This window comes from Camellia sinensis, chromosome 5 (genome assembly GCF_055761805.1).
Source record: "Camellia sinensis isolate YWXY chromosome 5, ASM5576180v1, whole genome shotgun sequence".
Taxonomy (NCBI): domain Eukaryota; kingdom Viridiplantae; phylum Streptophyta; class Magnoliopsida; order Ericales; family Theaceae; genus Camellia; species Camellia sinensis.
This window is the reverse complement of record NC_138965.1, coordinates 109,707,914-109,723,366: the sequence shown is the minus strand read 5'-3', so window position 1 is coordinate 109,723,366 and position 15,453 is coordinate 109,707,914.

The window sequence follows — 15,453 nt, the reverse complement described above, 5'->3', positions numbered from 1 at the left end:
ATACACTCACTTACCGATATATATACATATACACATGTATGTATGAGTCATATATACATACATACATGCACACACATATATATAAATACATACATACACATATACATAGGAAGAGCAAATCAACGGAGACGTGGCGGAGTTTGGCGTGTTCGCCAGAGGGAGTGGTGGAAGAGGATCGGACGCCAGCGGCGTTGGCGAAGTCGACGCAGGAGTTCCAGAGGCGGTAGCTGAGCTTCCAGATCTAAAGCTTGAAGGAGTTAGAGAAGGGAGAGATGGAGGAGAGAGACAGAGAAAGTGGAGAGAGAGTGGGTGGAGAAGGTGAGAAAATTTAGTTAAGTGTATAATAGTCTAATAAAATATTTAAATAATAAATTTTGTCCTTTATGCAAGACTTTATAATTATGAGGGGGTTTAGAAAGTATAATTTTTTTCTTAGTCTTTCTAACGATAAAAGGAAGGTAAAGGGGGTTTATAGTCAAATTTCCCATTTATAATCTTTTGTAAACGCTAATGTAGTGGTAATATACTTTACTTTTGTTGTACAAATGGTGACACTCTTTTGTAATTTAATTTTTCAAAAAATAAAATAAAAATTGCACTACTAATCACATCCAATTGTGCCTTTTTTTTTTTAATTGGCAAAAATCAGTTGTTAATTATTAGATTAGCACTTGATCTGAGTGGAAATTTTACACTTTGAGACTCACAATTTTATGTTTTTAGTCTTTTAACTTATGATATTTGATACAATAAAGTGTTTTTTTTAAAAATCCTTTTCAGGTTAATATCACTTTGAAGACAAAAGGATGGCAAAAAGAGCAAAAAATCCATCACTAAATGAATCTACACGAGCAAATTTCGCTACCAAAATTTCTCTCTAACTGAATTCGCATGAGCGGATTTGCCTTGACATTTGTGCGCCTGTTTTTGACTTAGAATTGACTGGAGGCTATAAAAAGAGATTTTGGAGGACTTGTTTTGGTATTTGAAACCCTAGAGAAGACGGCTAAAAGCTAGAGAAGAAAAACAAATCATCAATCCATGGCTTTCTCATCAACATTTGAAGTGTTTAATCGCTCCATGAGTAGCTAAGCTTTCTTCTTAGAATTGAGATGAAACTCTAATAAAGTATCATGTAATTTTGTATTTTAGTTCCTTTTTTTTTATAATTGGATAATCGTTGTATGATCGTTTTTAGATCTTTTATTCAAATAATATTTTTATTCAATTTTTGCGATTGAGAATGCATGATCATACAACAGTTTTATTTTCTTGTATATGCAAATCGTGAGACGAGTCATGCTTAGGGGAGACGAATTGTGCTGAAACCTTAGTTTAGTGTAGACGATTCATGCCGACCGAAGATGATTCGTGCCTACGTTTTCATCTTCTTGATGATGATATTGGGGCTTGTAGACACGATACATCATCATTATCCAGCCTATTGATTTAATATATTTAGATATTTTAATGACATGATATGAGATTAGTAGTGGATTAGAAAACCTAAGTCACTCTCCATATTCAGATTACTCTCTTTATTTACGCAATTATTTTAGTTTTAATTTAAATTCTCTTTAGTAAAAATCAAATCATATTCTCTTTTTCAAATTAAATTAGAAATTACCACTCGAATTGATACAACTCAGTCCAAAGTTCTCGTGGTACAATACCTGGACAATCCACTGTTCTACTGAATTAGTGCTTTATTTAGTTCTCTATTTTTGATTGAAAAACGATCGATCAATTTTTTGCGCCTTTGTCGGGGAATTTGGCATGGTTGTTTAATTTGAGAGTAGTTTTTATTTTAATTTATAATTTAGGATTTTATTTTATTTTTATTCTTGGTTTACTACTCTTTCTCTCTCTTGCTAGTGTCTACTTATGCAAGGTTTTTGCGTGTCTACATAGTAAGTGAACAGCCCGTACGCGCCTAAAATTATATATATCTTTTTTTTCCCTAAAGATGTCTTTCTTTGGAAGTGATTTTTTTGGTCCTGAGTTTTCAATTAATGAGGATTATTGAGTAAATATGCTAGCTTATTTTAAATGGAAAGAATCACAACTTCTACCCGAACTCACTCTTCTCAAAAGAAAAATATTAAATTTTACTCAAGAAACGGATGAGTTATTTTATCATTGTTGAGAACGATACAGGAGCTATGTAGACGCCTATCCACAACATGGCTACAAAATTACTCAGGTAGGTTTTGCTTTTTTGCTTTTCACTAGCTGTAACCGATAGACCTACGTGGATTTTGTTTTTTATCAAACGACACAGATTAAAAGATGAGAATCAATGGTAGAAATTAATTTTTATGTATGATACGGGAAAACCGCTTATGCGTACTACAGTCAGACCCTCATAAAGTATGAGCTGGAAGAGTTGGAACCTTTAAGCTAAATGGCCCGCACAAATTAATCAGAAAAATCCTTATGATATCTAGACCAAAAAAAAAAGAAAAAAAGAAGTGGAGTTCGAGTCAATTTTCCGTGTCTCTAAATTCATAAATCGCACTTTTAAACATTAAGTTATTGAATTGTAATTTTGTTCCGACTAATTCATCAAGTACTTGTAATTTTTCATTCCACATATATTGTGTGATTATTGAGTAGCAATCTTAGAGGGAATTGGGTATTGTGTTGTGGGATTCATGGGGGCTTATTTTGAGCTGTTTTTTTTTTTTATATTTTGAACTGTTTATATTATAAAATTGAAAATCAAATTGTTTAGACATTTATTATCTTAGAAGAGCACATTTATTTTTTTAAAAATAAATTATTGACATGATTGTAATAATTTGTTTTTTTAATAATTAGAACCTAGTCATAAAATTACGAATATTTGATTAATTTAATCTTTTTTATGAATGATATATTTAATGAATTTTTATAATATGAATGATTTAAATCATCAAAACAGAACTGTAGAAAAATTCTAAAAGAACTCACAGTAGCATTGTTGTACCTCGAAGCACAATTGCAACCCTCAGCCCACCTTAAAGTAGCCTTGAGGAGAGCAAATAATTGGGGTGGTCATAAGTCCCGTTCAGCCGGATCGCGCCGATAATATATAATAAGAGATTTTGTGTTTGTTTAAGTTTGGTCTATCCTTAACATTAGGTCTCTACATCTACCCAAGTCTGATCCAAAAATTTTTTATAAATCTCAAGTCCACCCATTGGATTATATGTTAAAAAAAAATTAAAACATTTTATAAGTAAATTCAATTATACATTATATTTCTTAAATAAATATATTGATATCATTATAAATTGAAAGGTTTGTGTATAAATTAAATGATTTCTTAAATAAATTCAATCACATATCACCACAAATGTTAGTTTCAATAAAATCAATAAAGATAAAGTCTAAATCATAACAAAAATTATATATTTTAATGTATTATAATTAATTAATTAATTTAATAGTGGACTGGGTTGGGTTGAGAGTATAAATCCCAAGCCCAGACCATTAAAATATTGGGTTGAAAAAGTTGACTTAGTTCGGCCTTATGGGCTAAAATAACCTTTCCAAGTCTTAAAAAAATTAGGCTAGGCTGGGCTAGGCAGGCCAACAAACCGATGCGCATCTATAAATAATGGGAGATTCTATTTACACATCATTAAGTATGTTTAATTTCTCAATACTCTCTATTAAATTATTTAGGGTTATAATTTTCTCTGAATACACCGTATATTTTTTCACAAATTACCCTTCAAGGTATACTCAAATAATAAATAAATCAAAAACCCCAAATTATACTATTTTCAAAAATCCTTAAACATAAATTGATAAGAATTTATGAGCATAACGTAAAATTAACTGTTATGTCTTAATCAACAATATGAATTTCTTCTGGTTCAATTTTTGAATGTGGCAAATTATGATCCTAGGATGTGAAAATCAAAGGTAGATTGCCCTAAATCTATTAAATGATTGAATAAATCCATCTTGACTAGGGAGGACTTTGTGATAGCCACCTCCTTAATTAAGCAAATTGATTAAATTGATTATGTGCTTATTGTTAATTATGTGATTGTGTGGTATTAAGTGCTATTGTTATGCCATGTGATTTGTATTATTGTGGATAGATAGGTTAGGGTGCATATTAAACCTGTTTGATTCGTTAATTTTAACAAGTTGAATTAAGAAATTTGGAGAGGAATTAGAGCCTAATTCACATTAGTATAATTTAATCTAGTGTACTTAAGATCATAATATGATAAGGCCTAATTTTATTTAAGTGAATTGATTTAATTGATTAAACCTATATTTCTCAATGTGTAAAATTAATTAGAGATTAATTAAGCCCTAACCTTACTCATTAAATTGAAAAGGAAATAAATTATTATTATATTGGAACTACTCATTCATCTAATTGGTAAAAGGGGCAAGTGGTGGTCGTTGTTGAGTTCTAACAATACACGTAGAGAGAGAGAGAGTGTGTGAGAATAGGAGAGCTTTGAGCTCAAGAAAAGGAAAAGAAGAAGTGAAAGAGAAGCTAGGAATTGAAGCTAATCCTCCTCAATTCACTTACTCTAGGTAAGAATTGTTTCTTTAATCCCATGAAGTTGAAGAATTAAGCTCATAAATTATGAAATTCAAGATCAAACAAGATGAATATCAATTTAAATGAAAGTTCGTTCATGTAACACATGCATGGTTTCTTAAGTGAGCAATGAGTGAATCAACTCCTAAAGTCTACATGCATGACATAATTTCATGGAAACTTGATTTCATCCATTTGAATTCTTGCACGGTTCTTCAATTGTGAGGACATTCCATGAAAGTTTGAGTTTAAAAGCTTACACTTGCATGTTTTATACAACTACATACCAAAGTGAGGATTTGATTTCTTTACTAATAATTTGGTTATTGTTTACAAGTTTTGATTTGTGTTCCATGGTCAAGGTTCAAGTCCAACATGTTTCTATGAATTTTGATAATGAAATGTATGAAAATGAACTTGATTTTTGCAAAGAAACACATTGTTCAAACAGGGCAGTTTCGGATTGTTGTTAAAGCACTGCCGCACGTGTGGAAAATAGGGTAATTTTGCTAAACACACTGAAATATATGCAGGTGTGAGAGGCACGTGCGGCCTTTTTGGACTGTCTCGGGTTCGTTTTTTGCTCTACTTTTCCACCTTTCGGGCTTCCGTTTGCATGGTTTTAAAACATTTTCATGATCATTTGCATCTCATAAGTGCATTAGATTGAATAAATGAAAAAGTAGAACCGAATTAATAAAAACGATTAGTTAGTGAATTAGTAACAACCGAATCAAATAGAATTGACTAGCGATATGAATGTCATTGAATTATTGTACTTGAATTTGTTTGTTTAGGTCGGACGCCGAACCAATAGTACGTGTATCGAGAAGCCCACTGTGAGTAACAATGTTATAAAGATATGTTCAACTTGTATTTATTTTCTGAATGAAAAAATTATATCATTTCTAAACGATTACTTTTTATCAATTGAATGATGATCCTCTTTTGAATTATATTCGTGGCATCCATAGCGTATTGTTATTGTTATTGATATCGCTATTGTTACAGAGATCTTTGTCAATTCTGAATCTTGGAACTATTGTTATTATTTGATAGCAATCAATTGATTGTTCGGTCTTTAAGACCTATTGTATTGTATTGTTGATATCAGATGTACCACGTATGACCTATATGAATATGAATATGATTGATTAAATTGAACGATTGATTAACAAAAAGATCTTGATTGAAAATGTTCCATGATAATCGATTGTTTCAAAAACTGTAAGGACATCATTCCTAACCTCTTTACACATATGTTATTCACTAGGCTTTAGCTCACAGTTTATTATATATATGTAGGTGATCGAGCACCGGACCAAAGCTAGTAGCGTCGACCCAAACCCTTGTTTTTGTCAATCCAGCCATTGTGCCTCATAGCGAGGTTCCGAACTTGAATGTGTCAAGGCTTTTTAGATGGCTCAAATCGACCCTTTTGATTTTGCTAAGTGTAAAGAATGTTTTAAGACTATTGTCAATGTTGTCCTTGATACTGGGATTAATTCCCTAACTTGCATATTGTCCTCTATATATGTGTTTAGGAGCGTAAGTGGTCATATGGAAGTTTATTTTCACTCAGGTCCTCACAGTTCATTGGACATTATCTTGTTATTGTTTGGCTTCCGCCAGCCCCTTTATATTGTATTATTGTCATTATTGTAAAGCAGACCTTTGGTAATCACAGATTACTGGCTGGTTACGGCACTAAACCTATGGAGACGGGTTTGGGTCGTGACAGACTTTTTTTTACTTAATGTTTTTTAAGTAAACAGTTTTTAATCAAGAAAATTTTGGTATTTATGTGAAAATTTATCCCTTCTTTAATGGATTACTTCAAAAAATATTTTCGATTTGTAAGTAATAACATAATAAAAAATAACGATGTTAATAATAATAGTGGGTTTTGATGAGGTGGATTAAAGTTTTTGAGTGATGAAAAACATAAAAAGAAAATAATTGAAATTTTGAAAAGAAGATGAAGGGACTCAAATATGAAAAATACTTTTTTCTTTTTTTCTTTTTTTTCTAGATTGTGTGACATTTTAACAGTTCAATATGAGAATCTTGTATGGTTTTCTCGAGGCAGGGAGCAAGTTCTCACATGTAGCAGTCATGGTGCTTTTCAAATTCTCGTATGAGTTTGTAGCATTAATTCTTGAGTTTGTGTCTTACAAATGATTAGGATTAAGATGTACTGTGAGAAAAAAATAATATTTTATTTTAAGATTTAATATGTATTATTTTTGTTAATAAATTTATATTAAGATGTAATAGGAATTAAAATTTTAATTGAGCATACTGAATTAATATTTGGGCGTAAATAAAATCACCCCTAAATAATAAAGAGACAACTATTACACAGTGGATTCGTTGAAAATTAATTATTGATTGATAAAAAAAACTTTATTATTTTATAATTTAATATTTATAAAGTTTATCATTAATTTATAAATATTTTTTAAAAAATAATGAATTCCTCTAATTTTGTCCCTCTCAATTCCAACCATAATGATGTCAAATTCAGAGAGTTTAAAATAAGAGAAAAATATGAAATTGTTTCACATAAATCATAGCCACATCATCAAAAATTGAATTGGACCGTGTCAATTAAGAGAGGTAACATTTCTCAAGTATACATTGCCCTGTAATTTTTCCAATTATAAAATATGCTCTGATGTTGACTTCCAGGTGAGATTACTTATTTGATACAACAGGTGGGATTACTTAAACACTGAAGAAGAGTAAGGGGTGATTTGGGATGTTTTAAATAAGTGTATTTTTTGATTTTTTATAAAAAGATATGTAGAAAAGTAGAGAGGAGATATTGATTGATGTGACCCAAAAAAGATAAAAAGATAGACTAAAATAGGGTACCCCAAACAAGGCCTAAATTACTTAAACGTTGAAGAAGAGTAAAAATCAAGTTCTAATTTTTATGGCTCCAAAAATTAGCATATTCTTTTTTACACTTATGAATGGTCATTTTGAATAAAAATCAAGTCCTAATTTTTTAATGATGATCGTGGGATCTCAAATTTTATTTTATTCTAAAATTATGTTTGGCTCATCAATTTACGGAAGAATTTGGAAGAAAAAAGAAAAATTATAAGTAAAATATAATTATATATTTTCTCTTCCATTTCTATATCTGTGTGGGTGATTTTCTGACCACACTGCCCGCTTAGTAACCAGCTGGAGAGCACCGGCAAAATAGATGGCTTCAGCAAACCTGTAACAGAAAGAAAAGGCTCCGGCGGTGGCTCTTCTACCCGGGGGCACTCCGACGATCAAGTCAGTATATCTCTCAAAGATAACCAAGTGCTAAACTCACAAGCTTAAGCATAAAACTGCGTACCTTAGACCCATGGGGTGCCTCTCTTTTATAGCCAATACAATCCTAGTCCCAAATAGGAGCCTGGCCCTAATGGACTTAGGATTACTGCTAATCTGGGACTCCCAATGGGATTAGGATAAACTCTCTAAGAGTCTTATCTTTACCCAAACTGAAGTCTTCTCCCAATCTAGGACTCTTGTCCATATCTAGGTTGACTTCCTTCTTCATTCTAGGACTCTTGTCCTTTATCCATTTATCTCGGATTCCGATATCTTCGGAGATAACCTCGTCAACTCCGAGATAACCTCGGTGTAACTACGACGACACGTGGCACCTCGGCTGACACGTCGGCGTCACCTTGCCACGTGTTGGTTATCGGAAAATATATCCCCACAACTGCCCCCTAGGTTCTATTACCTCGGCATTCTGAGGTGATGGAACCTATATTATTCCTCTTTCCAGTACTTCGGCACAAGAACTCTTCAGCTGAGGTCGTTCATCTCAGGCCAACACGTCTTCTTTCAGGAACAAGAATTCAAATGAACTCTCCTACGCGTATGAGTTGTCATGCATCACTTCTCAACCGTTCCACTTACGCGTTATATCTTCATTGGCCCGTGTCTGCGACGCGCCTATAAGCCGTCTTCCGTCTGTCTGCGCCGTCTGACGTGTGCGATGTTCTAGGCGCATTAAATGCCCTGTTTTGCCGCCATTTCAAGTTTTTAACAAGATTTTGTTTTTTCCCTCTTTCTTTCCTTACCTTTGTATTCGATTTACTTGTTTTTCTCTCTCTAAAACCCTTGCTTCTTGAATCTGCCATTGCTAAGGCTCCAAGTTCTGCAACCGCTTCGTTCGTCTTTCTGGTGAAGCTTTTACCACTCTGGTACTTCAATAACCGTCGTCTATCTTCGGCGAGTTCTATTCCGGCCTTACTTCGTCTGGTAAGCAGCTGTTTCTTCTTACCTCAGTTCTTGATTTTTTCTGGAATTTTCTTGATATTACTGTCATGCTCAAAACATTTAATTTACTGGATTATTCATCTGGATGCGTCTATTCCACGATTTTGCTTGTGTCTTGAACACTTGCACTGTTTCACCACTTTTTGCCACTGTTCTTAGCCTTCAACCCTTTGTATTCTCCATGTTTCTGATAGCCCCTTTTTGTTCTAAATTCTGAAACTTCGTCTTTGTTTTCTGTTTTTTTTTTGTATCTTTTCCAGATCCGTGCCTTTGATCTTCATCTTCATAGTTTTTAGGCTTGGGATTTGTTTGTAGAACCTTTAATTTTTAAGGAAAAACTGAAACAAGCCGTACCAATACTTACCTAGGTTTTTGCCGAGGTTCCAATAATCCTTTAAGAACATCTTCTTTCAGTAATTAAATTCCTTTACGCCGAAATCATTGGTATGTGGAGACATAGGGTAAATACCCCAACCAAACTCGAATACTTTAGGGAAGAGTTCTCCAGTCCAGTCGATGTTCACCTTAGGCTAGCTCGGGATGACGATTCCATCATGCCTACAGACAATACGATGCCCTTTCCCATTGTAGCCTTTACTGAATGTGGACTCCGGCTTCCACTTAATCCCCTTTTTCGCGAAGTTCTCCACTACTATAGGTTGAACCCCATGCAACTTACCATCAACTCCTATTGAGTGATTAATGGTATCATAGCCCTAGCTAGGCAGGAGAACGTTAGGATCACCCTTGCCGATATCCAATATTGTTATACTATGTGCGCCTTGAACTTAAAAGAAAAAGGTTTCGTCTATTACCTCAAGCCGAGGTCCACCGAATTCAAAATCGTAGCCGACCTCCCAGACTCCAACAAGGGGGCTGGAGATGACTACTTCATTGCCTCTGGAAATTGGGAGTTTGCCCCAGACGATGATGTCCATCTATACCCTCTTCCTCGAACAGTTAAAGAGGGCAAGGGTAAGAGCCCAGTGTCAATTACTTAGTTGTTTCTTTTTCAAGTCTTCAAAACTTTATCTGTTTCTAATGTTTTGTTCTTCTTGCAGATGTTCGCAAGCCACCAAAGGATTTTCGCCAGTCCTACTTTCCAGGCAAAGACTTAAAGAAACTCCTAGATCTGCCAATCCAAAAGCGCAAGGCTCCGCTGGTACTGAATTTTATTCTGACGTACAAGTCTACACTGCCCGACGTCCCGAAAAGAAAGAATAAGAGCTATCTCCTCCCTCTGCTACCACTCTACAAACCGCATCAACATCTCGGGCTGACCAAGGGTCAACCTCTGATCCAGCCGATCAACCATCAACTTCAGCCCCATACTTAATCCCAATACCAAAAAGAAAACGTCAGCGACGACTTGTCAAAACTGCTGAGATGGGTCGCCCGAAGCCTATTGCCCAAGATCTCCTAGCCGACCTTCCTACGGACGTTGACGTTCAGTCGACGCAAACCATGCCCCTACCAAAGCCGAAGAGAACCAAGAAAGCCCAGCCAAAGGCTAAAGTGACTCAGGTTGAGTCTGAGGACACTTTACCTATATTCAAACTGGCTGAGAGTAGGAAGACCGCTTCTGTTCCCACAAAAAGGTCTGCTGAAACGCAGCCATCAGAGTCCATTCAATTAAAGAAGCCGAGGTCATTGTCTGCGACGACCTCAGGTTCCAAAATACCAAGAGTCCCCTGGGTGCCTGAAATCACCCTGGAAGATAAGCCTGTTCTAGCCTGTGACAGTGCCGATGACATCAATGTCGGCGTGGCACTCAATACTGCTGTTCTCCTTCTTGGCAACCTTGAGCGGAATGCCAAGATGAGCGAGTACGAGAACTACGCCCTCATGCTCCAACATTCTGTACAAGTAAGTTCCCCCATTTGGCAACTTGTCTTTCTGCCGCTTTTTCTATACTTGTAAAGTTTGTGTAATAACTTTTCCCTTGGGTTCTTTCAGGCCATTCAACATGCCCATTCTCTCTCCATGCAAGCTTTTAAAACAAGGGAGAAGTTGGCCGATATGAGGCGGGAGGTTTCTGCCCTAAAAAAGGACAACAAAACTTTCCTGACAAAGATGAAGAAGGTTGAAGACCAGGCTGAGGCTGCCACCAAAGCCCAAACCCTAGCCGAAGAAAAGGCCGAATCTGCCGAGGCTATTAAGAAGGTCGCCGAGGCCAAGAAGAGAGAGGCCGAGGACAAAAAGGCCCAAGCCGAAAAGGAACTTCAAGAGGCCTTATCCACTAAAGACGCCGAAATCAAAGCGGCCGACGAAAAGGCCTATGCTCAAGGAATGGCCGACGTTACAGAGGAATATAAACTACAAGTTAGGCAGGCGTGCAACAGGGGCTTCTCCCTTGGTTGGATGGCCCTTGCAAAGAAACTTAATCTTCTTGATAATTCACCACTGCGCCAAGCCGACGCTATTCCTCTTCCATTTCCTCCACCTCCTCCGCCAAGCCAAGCTAAAGATGAATCTAAGTCTGAATCTGAGGATGAGGATAAGGATGATGATGAGGCTTTGGTAAGGAAGCCCAAAGATGCTAGTGAGACCAAGTCCCCTCCTCAGGATGATCAAGTCCTAGACTTGACTCATGAGGAGGATGAGGAGGTTATCAAGGAGACCACTCCTGAGTAAGCATCATCTGATGTTCCTCCAGTCGATAGAAGTCTTGATCAAACACTTGCCGAAATTGACGCCGAGTTGGCGGCGGAAAAGATTGCCGAGGTGGTTCCACCAGAATCCTCCGAGATTCCAGCCCATCCAGCTGTTGATGCTGAAGGAGCTTGACTCCAATGTCTTTCTTTGTTTGAACTTTTTTACTTTTCTGTTTTCTGGACAATGTAAGCTTCTTTTTGTGGCCGATGTGCCTATCTTTGTCACTGCCGAGCAATTTGCTTTTGGTTAGGCCGTAGTGCCTTCTTTGTACACAACTGCAACTGTTTTTCTCTGAATGCTTTAGTCTTTATTTTCTCTTGATTGCTTCTGCATGGTTTTATACTTAGAACATTTGGCATGCCTTTCATACTTTGCCTCCTTTGTGCAATCTTCTCGGGGTTAAAGACCTCGGGTATAGTAACTACAAGCTTTACTTCGGCAAGATACTGACCTGTAAACTTTTCATGAATTTCAACAAGTATGCATTATTCAATGCTCTCTTTGCAAACATTTCTCAAGTTACAACAAGTGTTTAAACAGTGATCTCGGTCTAGCCTACTTGTAAATTGCGACAAATTTTAACAAGGATTAACATATACTGTAACAGGGATCAACAAGGATTAACATAACAAGTGTTAAACAATAATCTACTTGTAAATTGTTACGAATTTCAACAAGTGTTAAAACAACATACTTAGCTTTTTCCTCAACCTGTAAATTGCTGCAAATCTCAACAGATGATCATATGTCGGCTTAACATTATTTTGTAAATTGCTACAAATTTCAACAAGTGTTAAGCATCTTGTTTGGTTTTACCAACCTGTAGATTGCTACAAGTGTTTAGCAATAACCTCGGCTTTGCTTCAACTCGTAAATTGTTACGAATTTAAACAAGTGAAGAGAAACAGTACTCTTGGCTTAACTTCAACTTGTAAATTGCTACGAATTTCAACAAGTGAAGATAAGGAACCATCTCAGCTTAACTTCAACTTGTAAATTGCTACAAATTTCAATAAGTGAAGATAAGGAACCATCTCAGCTTAACTTCCAACTTGTAAATTGTTACAAATTTCAACAAGTGAAGATAAGGAACCATCTCGGCTTAACTTCAACTTGTAAATTGCTACAAATTTCAACAAGTGAAGATAAGGAACCATCTCAACTTAACTTCAACTTGTAAATTGCTGCAAATTTCAACAAGTGAAGATAAGGAACCATCTCAGCTTAACTTCCAACTTGTAAATTGCTACAAATTTCAACAAGTGAAGATAAGGAACCATCTCGGCTTAACTTTCAACTTGTAAATTGCTACAAATTTCAACAAGTGAATTAAGTGTCTCTGTCTTCTCTCTGCCCCCAATGTGAACCTGAGTTCTTCTTAGGTTCTCATTATTTATGTCTCAAAAAAAAAACACCAATATGTAACTTTATCAATCATATGTGTTTAAAGAAAAGGGAAAAGATTTTATTGATGACTTCGGCCAAAAATAATGTACATCTAATGATAGAAGAACTTCAAATTACAAGTGTTCCAAGATCTTGGCAGTGCCTTGCCTTTGTTATCTTCAAGCCGATAAGCTCCGTTGCATAATACCGAAGTAATTCTGTAGGGTCCTTCCCAGTTTGGCCCAAGCTTGCCCTCTCTGGGATCCTTCTTGTTGCCGACGAATTTTCTCAGGACTAGGTTGCGGACTTGAAAATCTTTTGGATTGACCTTCTTGTTGTAAGCTCTGGCAAGCTGTTGCTGGTATACTGCGAGCTGAATTGCAGCTTTCTCTCTTCGTTCTTCCAAAAGATCTAGATCTCGGGCCAAGAGTATGTCATTTGTTCCGTTCTCAACTTCCTGGGTTCGGATCCCTGGGATGCCGACTTCCAGTGGAATGACTGCTTCTGTGCTATAAGCCATGGCAAAGGGGGATTCCCCTGTTGATCTTCTCGGTGTAGTCCGATATGCCCAAAGCACGTTGGGCAATTCGTCTACCCACTTTCCTTTTGCTACCTGCAGCCTCTTCTTTATTCCATCCAAAATTACTTTGTTGGATGCTTCTGCTTCCCCATTACTTTGGGAAAAACTTGGTGTTGAAAAGTAATTCTTGATCTTGAATTTCGCACAAAAGTTCTTGATGAGTTTGCTGTCAAACTGTGTTTCGTTGTCGTCAACTATTGCTCTTAGAATGCCAAATCTGGTGATGATGTTTCTCCATATAAAGTTCTTGACGTCCACATCTCGGATTTTGGCAAGAGGTTCTGCCTCTATCCACTTCGTAAAGTAATCTGTTGCCACCAGCAAGTATTTTCTCTGCCCAATTGCTTGGGGAAGTTGCCCAACAAGATCCATGCCCCATTGGGCAAACGGCCAGGGGCTGGATACTGGGTTTAGGTCAGCAGCTGGCTAATGTATCAAAGGTGCAAACCTTTGGCATTGTTCACACTTCTTCACGTAGGCTTCAGCATCCTTTTGCATGTAGGGCTACCAATACCCCTAGGTAATGGCTCTGTGGGCTAATGATCTGCCCCCAGCATGACTTCCACAAATTCCTTAATGAATTTCATGTAGGAAATCTTCAACCTGCAAACGGTGTACGCACCTTAAAAGGGGTCCAGTGAAGGACCTTCTATAGAGGTGTCCATCTGCTGTCAGACTGAATCTTGCCGATTTCAATCTGACTTTGTGTGCCTCCTTATGATCTTCTGGCAGCTTTCCTTCTTTTAGGAATGCAACAATTGCATCCATCCAGCTTGGCTCCATGTCCACACACATTGCTTCCTGCTCTGTGTTCTTTGGTTCTATGCTCGGGCCCGACATATAGTCGATCATAATTGTCTTTGTTTTTCAAGTCTGCATTGAACTTGCCAAGTTAGCCAACGCGTCGGCGTAGGTGTTGTCATCTCGGCTAACTTGGAGTAGTCGGCAGTTCTGAAATAGGGCTGCTAATCTGATGACCTCTTTTGCATATGCTGACATCCTTTCGTCTCTGGCTACAAATTCTCCTGTTGATTGGTTAACGATAAGCTGTGAATCACAAAAAACGATTACCTCATCTGCTTCTGCTGCTGCTGCCAGTTTTAGCCCTGTAATTAATGCTTCGTATTCCGCTTCATTGTTTGAGGCCTTGAACCCCAAACGGATGGACTGTTCTATTATTTCTCCATCTGGAGATATCAGCAGTACTCCTGCCCCCACTCCTTGTCGGTTCGAACTTCCATCGACAAACAGTCTGAATGAGTCGCCGATGTAGATGCTGCAGGGTCTGAGTTTTTCCTTCCTTTGCTCTTTTACCTTAGGTTGGGATTCTGTTTACTTGCTGGGACCATGCTCATCCTGGCTCAACGAAGCCCGATGTTCGATGGTTTCAGACGTGAATTCTGCCACGAAGCCGGCCAAAACTTGGCCCTTTATTGTTGTTCTGGGCCTGAACTCCAGGTCATACTGGCCCAAGGCAACTGTCCATCTTGCGATTCTTCCTGTTAAGTCTCCTTGTTGCAACAGGGACTTTAGTGGGTGCTCTGTGAGTACCACGATCTTATGCGCCTGAAAGTAATGGTTCAATTTTTTTGAGGCCATTACTAAGGCCAGCATCAATTTCTCTAGTGGTAGATACCTTGTTTCTGCGTTGGCCAAGGTTTTAATTACATAATAAACAACCTTTTGTTCTCCTTGTTCTTTTCGGATTAGCACTGCACTTACTGCGTGTTCTGACACAGCTAAGTATAAAAACAGTTCTTCTCCAGGTTCAGGTGTCGAGAGGACCGGAGCCGTGGTCAGATATTTCTTTAGGTCGGCCAAAGCGGCTTCACATTCCTTAGTCCATAGGAAGTCCGTGGTCTTCTTCACCAGGTTGAAGAAGGATTTACATTTGTCTAAGCTTCGGCTTATGAACCTGTTTAGGGCTGCGGCCCTTCCAGTAAGCATTTGTACCTGTTTTGCCGATGTTGGGCTCTGTAGGTCT